This window comes from Monodelphis domestica, chromosome 4 (genome assembly GCF_027887165.1).
Source record: "Monodelphis domestica isolate mMonDom1 chromosome 4, mMonDom1.pri, whole genome shotgun sequence".
NCBI lineage: Eukaryota > Metazoa > Chordata > Mammalia > Didelphimorphia > Didelphidae > Monodelphis > Monodelphis domestica.
Window position 1 is genome coordinate 341,538,033 of NC_077230.1, and position 14,199 is coordinate 341,552,231.

At 40.4% G+C, this 14,199-nt stretch overlaps 1 protein-coding gene across 3 annotated transcripts in view; it reads left to right on the forward strand.

Moving 5' to 3' along the window:
- Positions 1–4,636: 4,636 nt before the first annotated feature.
- Positions 4,637–14,199, forward strand: part of GUCY2F (guanylate cyclase 2F, retinal) — a 147,341-nt gene continuing 137,778 nt past the window's right edge. Inside the window, exons 1-3 of one of the 3 annotated variants that reach the window (XM_056794944.1) lie at positions 4,637–6,008; positions 6,124–6,310; positions 6,870–6,970. The gene's annotated coding sequence lies outside the window, so the exon portion shown is untranslated. The remainder of the gene's footprint in view (positions 6,009–6,123; positions 6,311–6,869; positions 6,971–14,199) is intronic. The other 2 variants (XM_056794945.1, XM_056794943.1) reach the window with 2 other exon arrangements.

Genomic DNA, 14,199 nt, shown 5'->3' on the forward strand with positions numbered 1-14,199 from the left:
AATTGGGGAATGGCTGAACCGATTGTGGTATATGTTGGTGATGGAATACTATTGTGCTAAAAGGAATAATAAAGTGGAAGAATTCCATGTGAACTGGAACAACCTCCAGGAAGTGATGCAGAGTGAGAGGAGCTAAACCAGGAAAACATTGTACACAGAGACAGATACACTGTGGTACAATCGAATATAATGGACTTCTCTACTAGCAGCAATGCAGTGATCCAGGACAATTCTGAGGGACTTCTGAGAAAGAACACCATCCACAACCAGAGGAAGAACTGTGGGAACAGAAACACAGAAGAAAAACAATTGATTGATTCCATGGGTTGAAGGGATACGGTTGGGGATGGAGACTCCAAATGATCACCCTAGTGCAAATATCAATAATATGGAAATAGGTCTTGATCAATGACACATGTAAAACTCAGTGAAATTGCTTGTTGGCTGGGGAGGGGGGAAGAGGGGAGGGAAAGAACATGAATCATGTAGCCATGGAAAAATATTCTAAATTAATTAAATAAATAAAATTGTTTAATTAAAAATAACTAGCCATCCATCTTGGTACCCATGAAATTTTCAGAGGACTTGAGGAACATTTCCAACTCATTGGGCAGATCCTCTAAGGAGGGTTCTCAGAACAGGGATGAAAATTACACAAGATGGGATGGTGTGGATGACTTGTTGGGAAGGCTAGTCACATCAATGAGATCATGGTTCCTCTGATGTCCCAAAGAAACACTGGATGTTTTCATGGTGCCATTGTTATTTTCAAACTAAAATGTTACAAAAATGTCAGGTATTGTTAATATTGTTAGCAATATTAATAATATTCTCTTACTGATTTTTTTTCTTTCTTGAAGGAATAAATATCAGCCCTATTTTTACTCAGCTAATACTTTATTTTCATATTTGTAATGCTTTTCTTTGTTCTGAATTTAGCATAAGTGAACACTGTCTGCTGTCCACGGCTCCAGGAGAACTGAATTTTATTTTAGAGGACTTGAAGTCCAACTTTGTTTCTACTGTTGTGACCTTGAACAAGTGAATAATCTCTGCAGACTTCAGTTTTCTCATCTGTAAAACGAGAGGTTTGAATTAGACAAGCTCTGTGGTCTGTCATTAGCTCTAAGTCTACAAGTTCATATGATGAGTATTATAGTTATCTGTGTGCCTCTAGTTGTTTGCATGCTGTCACTTTAGTACATGACAGTTTGGGGGGTCTTTCTTCAGTATCCCTGGTTCGTAGCATAGTGCCTAGCACACAGCAAGTACTTAATAAATGCCTGTTATTGTTGTCTTACTTCTCTACTAAACTCTGTTCCATGTAGGCAGGAATCATTTCACTGAAATTTTCTGTCTCCTAGAGCATAGACCCCAGGGCTCATTAATTCAATAGGGGCTTAATAATTGCTGAATTCATTCATCCTAATGGAATAGGCCCTATCTCCCATGGAAGATTTCTTACTCTAATGGAGGAGGCTTGTCATCCTAAAGGAATGACTTCAGAATGATGAAATTTCAAATCCTGGGATGATGAATGAGAGAATCATTTTATGTGGTGAGGAGGGATTTTCCTGTTTAAGCAGATTGCCTAATCCATTTTTTCTCAGGACTACTCATAAGTATTCCCTGGAACCCAAAAGGCAGGATATATTTTAGGGAGTCACACCCTGGTTCAACCCAATCTCTCCCTCCTGCTTTCATCACAATCCACAATGCTGACTCACTGGCTAGCTTGGAGGAAAGCAATCCTTCAGACTCAGAGATGTTCTGTCATCTTCTTTTCATACTTTCACATTTTCCTTTTTTTCCACTATCTCCTCTCTCCCTGAGCTGGAGAAGCATTATGAGGGAGTAAATTCATGATTATAAAATAAGCTACAGAATAGCAATGCCAAGGAATGGGAATAAAGGGAAAGGATAATGAAAATGAAAACTAACATTTATATAGTACCTACTATGTGCCTGGTTAAGTGCTAAATGCTTTATTAATATTATCTAATTTTATCCTCACAACAAATCCCTAGGAAATAGGTACTATTAGTATCCCCATTTTATAGTTGAGGAAACTGAGGCAAATAGATTAAGTAAAAAGGTAATAAGGTGTCTCCTGTCCATGTAGCAAGATCATTCAAAACATTTTGGAAGATGAGATAATAGAAATAACTCTGTTGGATGACTTTCTGATAATAAACATCAATAGACCCACAAATCAGGAAGATGGTCTGCTGGACAAAATTATTTACCACTGTGACAGAGGAGATCCAGTGTAGAGTTTAGGTTAAATGGGAATTTCCAGTGGATATGAGATTTCCCCAGATGCTCCTGTTTGTAGGGGATTTTGTATTGATTACACCAAGCCCTAGGACATTGCAGAGCTTCCTGGAAGGTATCTATAATCATTTAAGGGAGTTTGGTAGACCATCCACACAAGAAAGACCAAGTGGATGAAGAATGACCATTGCCCAGGTTTCAACATGTGTTTGGATGGACACCTTATCTATCTTGTCAAAAAATCTGTAACCCATGATGAATAGTATAGATGGTATAGATGAACAATGAGCTAGAACTGAAAAGGAGAATTGCTTTCAAGAAATCGCAAAACTCTTTTAGTGACCTTAAGTTTCCCAGAAAAGCCAAAGCAACATTTTACCAGTGTTGCTATACAGCAATGAACCCCACTACCTCTGATGAACTGAAGATGAATATCATCACATAGAGGGCAGAGGAGAGGTGCATGGTGGAAGTGACAAGCTGTAACATAGAACCAAAGAGGAACTCAAAAGAACAAGCTTAAAGAAATTATATGTCAGGAGGAAAAGAGGGGTTGATCATGTGACAAGAATGAAAAATGATAGTGCTCAGCCAAGGTGCTACACTGGTACCCTTGTAATTTTGAGGGGAGGGGAAAGTTAGGAGGGAGAGGGAGAGGGAGAGAGAGAGACTCTCAGAACATTGGGTGGACTCCTGTAGCAAATTTTATGGAGGCCATGGACAAGAAGAATTGCACGAGATAGGCAGGCATGGATGTGTTATGAGCTGCTTCATTGGAGGGATCGCCCAAATCAATAAGACACAGATCTACTTTATAGAATAGAAGAAGGAAGGAGAAGGGGGAGGAGGAGAAGGAGAAGGAGAAGGAGGAGAAGGAGAAGGAGAAGGAGAAGGAGAAGGAGAAGGAGAAGGAGAAGGAGAAGGAGAAGGAGAAGGAGAAGGAGAAGGAGAAGGAGAAGGAGAAGGAGAAGGAGAAGGAGAAGAAGGAGGAGGAGGAGGAGGAGGAGGAGAAGAAGAAGAAGAAGAAGAAGAAGAAGAAGAAGAAGAAGAAGAAGAAGAAGAAGAAGAAGAAGAAGAAGAAGAAGAAGAAGAAGAAGAAGAAGAAGAAGAAGAAGAAGAAGAAGAAGAAGAAGAAGAAGAAGAAGAAGAAGAAGAAGAAGAAGAAGAAGAAGTGAGGAGGAGGAGGAGGAGGAAGAGGAAGAGGAGGAGGAGGAAGTATTCATTGTCTCTCCAAAGAGGTTCTTATTGGGATAGGAGGCCTGGGAACTGAGAACAACTCTGAGGAGTCTTCTTTCATTAGTACAAGAGTACCAGAAGTCTTCTAGATAAAGTAGCAGTCACCTTGGGAAACAGGAAAAGCCTAGCTCTAAGTGGTTATGGGATGGGGAAGAATTGAGGAGAAAGAGAGAGAATTGCTGAATTAGGACTAGAATCTCAGGGGAGACTCTGGACTTTGGCCCAAAAGGGGGCCTCTGAAAGGCAAGGACAATCTTTCCTCTTGCCTCTGAGTTTTTCCCTAAAGCATTTAATATGATCTCCCCACATGGTAGCTCAATAAGTAATGGTGAGGGCTGAAGAGGGATGGGCTTGAGAAAGCAAACATTTATTTCTTTCCTAACAAACTCTAAAGTCCTCCAAAATTCTGTACCTGAACTGTGAGAAATTTCTAATAACTATCCTTAATTCTCTAAGTCTGTAGGAACCATCTCCTCCTTCATATCTCATTTTATATCTCCTCAGTATCAAGGTAGAGATCTTGAAGGCTGTAGAGACCTTCTCCTCAATATCCCATGGAGACATTAACACCACCTAGTGTTAGCCTACTTTAATTGTAAGCAAAATACATAGATTAATGATGACAGCCCCCTTTTCTAAGTGGACAGTAAGGGTTACAAAGCACTTTTCTTACAACAACCCTGTAAGGTAGTACTAGGATTATCATTCCCTTTTTACAGATGACAGAACTTAGGGTTATAGAGGTATGACTTTCCCAAAGTCAAACAGCTAATAAGTATTAGAACCATGACAAGAAAGCATGTCTCTTGATTCCAAGTCCTGTGATCCTTCCATGATGCTACCTCTCAGGATCATGGGATATAGATGAGGCCTTTAGATATTAGATAACGAGATAGATAATAGAATGTTATTTGGAAGAGATCTTAAGACATAAAATTCAAAATGAACTGACAGGATGAGGAAGGCATTCCTAGATGAAAAAAAAAAACAAAAAAAAGATCTATGGGTTTTAGTGAACTGCTTAGAAGAGACCCTAGAAAAAAGAACATAGAATGTTAGCCTACAGAAAGGTCTTGAATGACAGAATTCTAGAATGTAGAATATTAGAACTAGAAGAAGCCTGGGAGATCACTTTGTTCAAACCCCTCATCTAACTCAAGAATAGACTGAGGCCAGGAGAGGGAAAGTTTGCCCAAGGGCACATAGTTAAGTCACTGATGGAATTAGGCAGATGAAGCTATTTGGACTTATTTCAATTCAATTAAGAAGCACTGCAGGTCTTTGGTCAGAGGTACTGGGTGATGAAAACAGTCACTGGAAAGAATAATGGTTCAGTGGTGGCCAGAATGGGCTGAGGGCCAGGGAACCACAGGAACTACAAAGGGGACAGATACCATAGCAAAGTGTTTTGCTACTAGGTCAAAGTGGGTGACTTCACATTGGGTGGGATAGTCAAGGGCCCAAGTTTAGAGTTCTAAAATGTTAGCACAGAAAGGGAACTTAGAGACTTTTATAAGCTGGGAAAACTGAGGTCCAAGGGGGTAAAATGACAAGCTAGCCCTAAAAGAGAGTGGGGTACCAAGGGATTCCTGACAAAACATGTTGGAATAGGTTTCCCTATAATTTTCATGTTCCTCTCTCTGGGGGTCCATAGATTGAGCCCCCTCCTCCTCCCCTGGGATCCATGGTAGATTTCAGAGGGTCTGTGAATTTGGATGGGAAAAAAAAAGCCACATCATTATTTTCACGAACCTCCAATAGAAATTTAGCATTTCATGCCATTCTAAATTTTTTAAAAATGATGTTGAAAAGGGGTTTATACCCTTTCCCAGACCACATTAAAGTTTAAGAACTGGTCTGCGGCATTAAGTTTCTCTCATCATCTTTTCCTAGTCTCTCTCTTCTTTTTTTTCATCTCTGTTTCTCTTTTCTGCCTCTGACGGACTTTTCCTACCTTCTTCTCCCTCTTTCCGTCTCTGTCTGTGCCCTCCTGCTTTTTCTAATTCTTTCTCTTTGTCTCTACTTCTCTGGGTGCTCTTGTTTGTTTCTGTCTCTCTTCCCTCTCTGGGTCTCTGGGAGAATGGGTTCCTCTCTATTTTTGTGCCTGTACTCTCTGTCTGTTTCCTATGTCCCTCCTTTTTGGCCTCTCTCTGTCTCTCCCCTCTTATGCTCCCCCTCTACTTTTCTGTAATATGTGCAGGGCCTCTTCCATTGCAATGTTTTGATAGATGAGGTAGAGTCTGGGGAGTTTGTCATGACTCTGTGTGTCTATGTGGCTGTTTTCATAGCCAGCAGATTCTGTTCTACTAGTGCCTGGGGAACAGGCCTCTTTCCAGTTACATACTTGGGGCTCTGAGCTTCAGCTCTCAACACATTCAGCCCTTGAAACTCCAAGGCCCAAGGTCGGTTAAAGGTGGGGAGAACCAGGCTTGGCCAGCCCTGCAAAAATGAGGAAATCAGCCAATTTTGTCTTCAAGGCCTCCAGCTTCCTCTGCCTGGTGAGCCCTGAGGACCATTCTTGGCCTCTCTTGCCTCCCTCATCAAACTGTTCTCAGCAAAGACTCCAAGATGACATATCAGTGTGAAATCTTGGTGTCTGCGCTCCATTCCCAGGGGAAAATCATAGATCCGAGGAATGTCAAAACTGCAAGAGATTTTAGAACACAGAACAGAAAATATCAGAGCCTGGAGACCTCAGTCTATGGAAGTTTAGAGCTGAAAGGAACCTCAGAGGTCATCAAGTGCCATGCTTCTCAAAGTGTGGTCCAAGGGCCTGGTGGTCCTGAGTCCTGAGTCAAGGGTCAGTGAGTCCTGGAGGTCAAAATTAGTTTCATAATTAGAAAAATTTAAATTTTGGATACAGTAAATGTTCATAAATGTAATCCACATAAACCAAAGCTTTTTGAGGGGGAAATCCTCAGTTTTTCAGGGTGTAAACTAAAAAGTTAGAGAACAAGTGATCTAGTCTAATCTTTTTATCTTATAGATAGCTCAGAGAAGAAAGAGGCTTACTGAAGGCCACATGGCTGGTTTGTGACATAGCCAGGAGCAGAACTGAAGTTTCCTGATTCTTAGTAGATCCCATTTTTTCTTATAAGACATTTGCATTAGTTTGCTCTCATCTATCATTAGAAAATAGATATTTCTGTTCCTTAAAAATAATAAACCCTTACCTTCTTTCTTAGAATCAACACTGTATCAATTCCAAGATAGGAGAGCAGTAAGGACTAGGCAATGGAGGTTAAGTGACTTGCCCAGGGTCACCCAGCTAGGAAGTGTCTGAGGTCTTATTTGAACCCAGGACCTCCCATCTCTAGACTTGGCTCTCAATCTACCTCCCCCTTTGTTCCCTTTTAAAGGAATCTCAGAATCTGATGCAGATGGAGGAGAGAAGTATCTCAAAGACCTTCCAGAGCCAGCTCCAACTGACTGCTTTGCTCATAGCATCTGCTGTTGCTAGGTCAGTACAAAGTTTTCTCAACTGGGCATCTTTCCACTTAGAGGAGTTCCCTAAAAACAGCTAAGGGAGTGTCACAGTTGTGGATGAGATCAACCCTTTCCTGGCTCTTCTCTCCTCCCTGAGCAGAGAAGAGCAGGAGGAGAAAGATGCCTCTGGGGAAAACCCTGCCATCATTGAGGATTCACTGGGATAATAACAACAGTGGCCTACACATAGGATGCCTTCTGGAGTTTACAAAATGGTTTACAAAAGGATTTACAGAAGACAAAGCCTTTTCTGGTTTCATAGGACTCATGGGCTCTAAAGCTAAAAAGAAATGTTAGAAATCATTATTCCTACCCCAGGCTATCTGAGAATCAGTGGAAAGAAACAGGCTACTTACTCTAGAGAAAGGAAGATCTGGCTGGGGATTTGGGGTCATGGGGTGAGGACACAATATTACTGACTTCAAGAACTTGCAAGTCTGTCTTATGGAATAAGAATTAGACTTGTTCTACTTGACTCTGAGGGTCAAATTAGAAGTAATATGTGGAAATTACAGAGAGGTAGATTTTGGCTTTTTCTCAAAGAAAAAAAAACTCAACAACTTCCTAATAATTAGAGCTATTCCAAAATGGCATGAGTTGCACCCAGAGGCAGTGGAGCTCTCCATGTATGATCAATCTATAAGCATTTATTAAGCACCTACTATGTGCTAAGCACTGACGATGCAAAAAAAATATGCAAAAGAACAGTACCTACCCTCGAGGAGCTTACAGTCTAATGAGCAAACAAAAATATACAAAGCAAGTCATATAGAGGATAAATAGGAGATAATTAACAGAAGGAAGGCACTGGAACTAAGAGAAGTTAGAGAAGGTGTCCTGTACAAGATATGATTTTATTTGAAACTTCAAAGAAGCCAGGAAGGTCAGTAGTCTGAGCAGAAGAGGAAGAACATTCTAGGCATTGGGGACTGTCAGAGTAGATGCCCAGAGCCAAGAGATAGACTGTTCCATGAATGAACAAATGAATGATAAAGCATGTTTCAAGTGGTCTCTATGTACTGAGGAAAGAAATATGAGCAATCAAGATAGTCCTTGCCTTCAAGAAGCTTCTATTCTCCATTCTAATGGAGGAAGAAGATAATATATAAAAAAGGAGCTAGAGAAGGGGGAAGGAAGGTACACATAGTTCAGAAATGATGAGGAAGCAATCTGGGGGCCTGATTCTCAGTGAGCTCATGGATCAGAGATCAGTATCCCAGGAGCTGAGGTTCTGGTGGGAGGGTAATGAGGAGAATGAAGAGGATGATGGTAATTCCTAATATTTTGGAGACATTATACAAGGTACTGAGGATACAAAGATAAAAATGAAATGTTCTCTCCCTTCAAGGAAGTGGCATTTTAGAAGGAAATTGCTCCTGAACTGAGCCTTGAAGGGGAGATAGTTTATCTCATTTAAGCTTTGAAACATCTTTTCTCACATTTGCTATTAATTATTTTTTCCAGTTACATGTAGAAATAATTTTTGATAATTATTTTATGACATTTTAAGATTCAGATTTTCTCCCTTCCTTCCTCTCAGAGACAGTGAATAAGCTGATATATGTTATACCAATGCTTTCATGCAATACATATTTGCATATTGCTTATGTCGTGACAGAAGACATATCACACAAGATCACATGCTTTGAATTGCACTCAGACTCCAACAGTTCCTTCTTTGACTGTGGATAGTATTTTTCACCTCCTTTTATATATGAGTCTCAGATTTTCAAGCAAGGCTACACCTCCCTCTCAGGGATCGAGGGGTACCTCTGAGGAATTGGGAGTCATCTTCTAATGCTATTTTCTTTTTTTTTTACTTCTTCTTTTTTTTAAATATATTTTATTTGATCATTTCCAAGCATTATTCGTTAAAGATCATTTTCTTTTCCTCCCCCCCACCCCCCATAGCCGACGCGTAAGTCCACTGGGCATTAGATGTTTTCTTGATTTGAACCCATTGCTTTGTTGATAGTATTTGCACTAGAGTGTTCATTTAGAGTCTGTCCTCTGTCATGTCCCCTCAACCTCTGTATTCAGGCAGTTGCTTTTCCTCGGTGTTTCCACTCCCATAGTTTATCCTTTGCTTATGAATGGTGTTTTTTTCTCCTGGATCCCTGCAAGTTGTTCAGGGACATTACACCGCCACTAATGGAGAAGTCCATTACGTTCGATTATACCACAGTGTATTAGTCTCTGTGTACAATGTTCTCCTGGTTCTGCTCCTCTCGCTCTGCATCACTTCCTGGAGGTTGTTCCAGTCTCCATGGAACTTCTCCACTTTATTATTCCTTTTAGCACAATAGTACTCCATCACCAACATATACCACAGTTTGTTCAGCCATTCCCCAATTGATGGGCATCCCCTCGTTTTCCAGTTTTGGGCCACCACAAAGAGCGCAGCTATGAATATTTTTGTACAAGTCTTTTTGTCCATTATCTCTTTGGGGTACAGACCCAGCAGTGCTATGGCTGGGTCAAAGGGTAGATATTCTTTTGTCGCCCTTTGGGCATAGTTCCAAATTGCCCTCCAGAATGGTTGGATCAATTCACAACTCCACCAGCAATGAATTAATGTCCCTACTTTGCCACATCCCCTCCAGCATTCATTACTTTCCTTTGCTGTTATGTTAGCCAATCTGCTAGGTGTGAGGTGATACCTCAGAGTTGTTTTGATTTGCATCTCTCTGATTATAAGAGATGTAGAGCACTTCTTCATGTACTTGTTAATAGTTTTGATTTCTTTATCTGAGAACTGCCTATCCATGTCCCTTGCCCATTTATCAATTGGAGAATGGCTTGATTTTTTGTACAATTGATTTAGCTCATTATAAATATGAGTAATTAAACCTTTGTCAGAGGTTTCTATGAAGATTTTTTCCCAATTTGTTGTTTCCCTTCTGATTTTAGTTATATTGGTTTTGTTTGTACAAAAGCTTTTTAGTTTGATGTAGTCAAAATTATTTATTTTACATTTTGTGATTCTTTCTATATCTTGCTTGGTTTTAAAGCCTTTCCCCTCCCAAAGGTCTGACATGTATACTATTCTGTGTTTACCCAATTTACTTATGGTTTCCTTCTTTATGTTTAAGTCACTCACCCATTTTGAATTTATCTTGGTGTAGGGTGTGAGGTGTTGATCTATTCCTAGTCTCTCCCACACTGTCTTCCAATTTTCCCAGCAGTTTTTATCGAATAGTGGATTTTTGTCCCAAAAGCTGGGATCTTTGGGTTTATCGTATACTGTCTTGCTGAGGTCGCTTTCCCCCAGTCTATTCCACTGATCTTCCTTTCTGTTTCTTAGCCAGTACCAAATTGTTTTGATGACTGCTGCTTTGTAATATAGTTTTAGGTCAGGGACTGCAAGGCCCCCATCGTATGTGTTTTTTTTTTTCATTATTTCCCTGGATATCCTTGATCTTTTGTTCTTCCAAATGAACTTTGTTATGGTTTCTAATGCTATTTTCTTGAGCCCCCATGAAGGTGCTCCCCATCACTACCCAAGATAATCAGTTCAGAACCAATTAATCTTAAGTAGCTTTTAGAAAGGAGTATTTTTAAAGGTTGGAACAGTAAGAAAATTGGTACAAAATATCCCTTCACAAAAGTTTGACACACTTTCTCCCAACTACATAGAGCCCAAGAGAAAGTGTATTAAAACTTGGAGGGTACTCTGGCCAAAAGGTCATTCCTAGCTCCTGGTAGCTGGTAAGTCTTTTCTTTCAAATGTGGGTGCTCTAGAAATTCACCTTAACCTAAAGGGTGTGCTGGAGCCAGATTGAACCAGCTCACAAAAGCCACTTGTTAAATTTTGAGTATGAAATGTTACACCTCAGAAATCAGCAAACATTACAGAGCAGGGCTTGGATTAGTATTTTGTTAATTGTCTAGACTTCAGAACGTGTTGGAGAAAATGTTAACAATAGGGATTGATTTTTATTTTTTTCCTCAGAGAGTTGTTTGTTAGCATTTACCAGTATAGCATTGAATTTAGGTATGATGTGGCTTATTTGCTGGCTTCCTTGTGGAACTATGAATTTATATCGAGTCTGTCCTTGGCTCCCAGTACCGTCTGAAAGATGATTCAGGGCTGCCACTAGGCTATTGATGAGAGGATGGGAAGTCCAGGATCCTCTGGACACTGAAGCTTGTACCGTCTTCCTTCATTTAGAGTGGGTAGAGTGGAAGACCTAAGCCAAGGGAAGAGAGCTAGGCTAATATGGAAGCCAAAGCCTCTGCTTTCCCATACCCACCTCTAGGGGGTCCCTCCTCAAAGGCTTTCTGGAGCACTCTCTCCTGCCTTGTCACTTACTGCAACTCTCCTATTCCAGTTTGATGATGTTTTTTGCAGGACCCAAACAGTATGATGGAACTCCTCAGTTAATTGGAACAGACTTCCTGTCTGGAATCATTTCATTTCATCTAATGCCTTTCAGAGACTATTCACACTTAGCTGTGATTGAGATTGATTGATTGAGCATCTCATCCCTTATTTTAAGTGGGATGAGTTTGCTTGATTGATTGACTCAGTCATCGCATTCTAAGATGGAGAAGTGTGGAGGAGTAAATTTCCATCATTTGGAACAGCCTTAACAAAGACAGAGAGAGAGGAGAAGCAATGCTCAGCTTGGACAACAGTTAGCAAACAGTTGCTAACTCCACTGGTACTTAGTTAGTGTGAAGGGAAAATATGACCAAAATCCATCAGGTTTAGCTGGATTCAGATAAAAGAGAGCTTTGAGTGCCCGATATTTGTACTTTATCCTAGAGTCACTTCCTGGGCACATTATTTAACCTGTTTGCTTCAGTGTCCTTGACTAGGACACTTTCAAAGAATAACATTTATCTCCAGGGATTATCATGAGGATCAACTGAGATAATATTTGTAAAATGCTTAGCATGATGCAAGGCACATAATATGTGCTTACAAAATGCTTATTTCCTTCCTTCCCTTTTCCTTCCATCTCTCTCACAAACACACAAACACACACATGATAATTACCGAATCCATGTGAACTGATGAATTCACCAAAACAGTAAATAAATGCTTGCTTGCTGAATGAGAAGAGAGTGTTGAGAGAAGAGGTCCCCAGGACAGAACCTTGGGGAATGCCCATGCTTAGGAAGCAAAAGATGGAGTCAACTGAGTAAAGGAAGCCATGAATGAGCAGCCAGTGAGGTAAGAGATGTCATAGAAACCAAGGAAGAAGAGTAGCCAGGAACAGGGGATAGTTAAGTTTCAACCACTGCTGTGATGTCAAAAGAAATTCAAATGGGGAAATGTCCATTGGATTTAGCAGTTCAGAGTCTTCATTACATTGAAGAGAGCAGTTTTAGTTCGGCCAGAACTAAAACTAAACTAAAAAACTAAAACTAAACTAACAGAACTAAAAAATGGGGTCAGAAATGAGTGGGAATGAAGAAGCAGAGACGGCAAAGATAGATGGGTTTTCCTCGCCTAGCAGTTTGTCTTTGAAAAGGTGAAAAAGCATGATATGACAAGGTGAAATGAAGGTTTGTTTTCATGACAGTGAGACAATTCACATATTTGTAGGTCTGGGAAAGGAAGTCGGGAGAAACTGGAGAGTGGAAAGGGAGGGAGAGAAAAGGGAGACAGAAGGAGGGAGGGACAGGAAGGAGGCAGGTGAGAGAGAATGATTGATAGGACAAATTTCTAGAAGATGGAATGAAAAGTATGAGGACAGTGACTGGCTTTGTGTGAGTGTACGAATGGGTGGATGGATTTTAAAGTTACATATTGAAGGCTGATGCTTTGAATGTGTCAGCTTCTTCCCAGAATCTCTCTCTCCCTTCAGGTACCATTTCCTGAAGATCTATAACTTGCCTTGGTGCAGAAGACAAACAGAGGAATAGGGCAGTTTTTGACCTCATAGTTTATTTTGGAGAACTAGCAATACATACCTATTGTTCTTAAGAAGTTAAGATTATAGTTTTAACATATGTTTATTACTATTAATACTAAATATGTAAATAATAATAAGTTTAAGTTTTCTAAAGCCTTGAAGTTATCAAGAACTGTTCTTACAACTACCCTGAGAGCATGTAAATATTATTATTCCCATTTTAAAGAAGAGCAAACTGAGGTTTTAGAGAGTTTACGGGACTTGCCCAATCCCACATGGTTCGTAAGCAGTTCTTATGGGATCTGAAGCCCAGGACTTCTGACTCCAAATCCAAGATTCTGTACCACACCAAGAGGCCACCTTAGAAATAGGTGATTTGATCATTCACTTGCCTAGTGGCAGGGGTCTGGACTCTATTATATCCTATGGAGATTCCTTTTCGTTGAGTTCTCTGGCAGTTCCAACGAGGATCAAATGGCTCAGTGAACCCTGGATTGTTCGCTCAGTTTTGGAAACAGTGAATTCAGAGCTCAGCCGCTGCTGAAATTTCAGGGAGCTCATTGTGAACCTCACGTATATTGTGGAGAAATTATGAGGTCCTGAGTTATAGAGCCCACAAATGCCTAGTCACCATTCCTCTGGGGACAGCTGAGGCTTGCTCATTCTTTGTTCAGAAGAAGAGAGCCTGATAAGGGGAAGGAAGCTCACCTGTTGCATTTCTTTAATTCCTTACTTTCTGTCTTAGTAACAACTCTAAGACAGAAGGACAAAGGCTAGGCAAACTGGGTTAAGTGACTTGCCCAGGGTCAACACAGCTAGAAAGTGTCTGAGGGCAGATTTGAACCCAGGTTCTTCCAACTCCAGGCCTACTACTTTAAGATCCACTGTGCTGCCTAGCTGGCTCTGATGTATTTTTTCTAAACATGTTTGTTTTAAACTTGCTGGGATTCTCTGAAAAATTGCCAGGGTGAGCTGGAATTTTTTCAGGGTTCTGGAGAATTCAGTGAAATAAATCTGGCGTGTAGGGCTCTAGGCTAAGTGTTAGAGGGGATACAAAGTATAAGTCATAGATCTAGAGCTGGTAGAGACCATAGAGATTATTTGTTCCAAATCTCTCATTTTACAATTAAGAAAACTGAGGACCAGAGAGGTTATGGGATTGGTCCACGGCTTCATAGTTAATAAGTGGCAGAGTCAAGATTCAAACCTGGGTCCTTTGACTCTGAATGAAGCATCTTTTCCACTGCACCCATCATCTCTAGATCAAGTAGTCTCTGGCCTCCTGGAAGCTTACGCTCTAATAGGGGATATCACATACATATTAGTATAATATGCTAAA